The sequence below is a fragment of the Galeopterus variegatus genome, unplaced genomic scaffold (genome assembly GCF_000696425.1).
Source record: "Galeopterus variegatus unplaced genomic scaffold, G_variegatus-3.0.2 Scaffold2168, whole genome shotgun sequence".
Lineage (NCBI taxonomy): Eukaryota > Metazoa > Chordata > Mammalia > Dermoptera > Cynocephalidae > Galeopterus > Galeopterus variegatus.
Genome location: NW_007728279.1, coordinates 62422 through 62970, shown reverse-complemented (window position 1 = coordinate 62970; position 549 = coordinate 62422). Strand labels below are relative to the sequence as shown.

Sequence of the window (549 nt, the reverse complement as noted above, 5' to 3'; positions counted from 1 at the left end):
CCCCCCCCCCCCCCCTTTTTTTTTTTTTAAATAAAATAGGCTTTCTTTCATTCTCTCGTCTTTGATGCTTTCTCACAGATCCCTCACGAGGTGGGACATTACAAGTAGCTACTCAGGGCCCTCAGGTTTTCTTTTTAACTGGCATTCTACTCCACAGGCACACCAGGGGGGATAATCTGCGAGTCACTTGTTGAGTGCCTGTATGTGCTAGGCCCTGCACAAAGTACTTTACACATTCTAGGATTTAATCATCATTAATGACTCCAGGTAGGTGGGCACTTAAATAACTTGTCCAAGGCCACTTGAATAAGTGGCAAAGCAAGGATTTAAACCCATTTCATTTGATTCCAAAGCCTAGGACACCTTTCATTAAACTGTACTAGAAAATCTGTACATGTTGTTTAAGTAGAAAGGTAGAAATTTGGCCAAGTATCCACAGGTAATCTCCATCAGTGTTTCTTTTATTTAAGGCTGTCGAAGCAGTGGGAGTGGAGAAGGAACAAAGAAATCTGTAACTGGTTGCAATCTCAGTTGTAAATACCACTGCAC

The 549-nt window shown here is 41.9% G+C and overlaps 1 protein-coding gene across 1 annotated transcript in view; it reads left to right on the top strand.

Annotated features, from left to right (window-relative positions):
* Positions 1–52, top strand: part of PSMB3 (proteasome (prosome, macropain) subunit, beta type, 3) — an 8291-nt gene extending 8239 nt beyond the window's left edge. Inside the window, exon 7 of the mRNA XM_008580826.1 lies at positions 19–52. The gene's annotated coding sequence lies outside the window, so the exon portion shown is untranslated. The remainder of the gene's footprint in view (positions 1–18) is intronic.
* Positions 53–549: the final 497 nt, after the last annotated feature.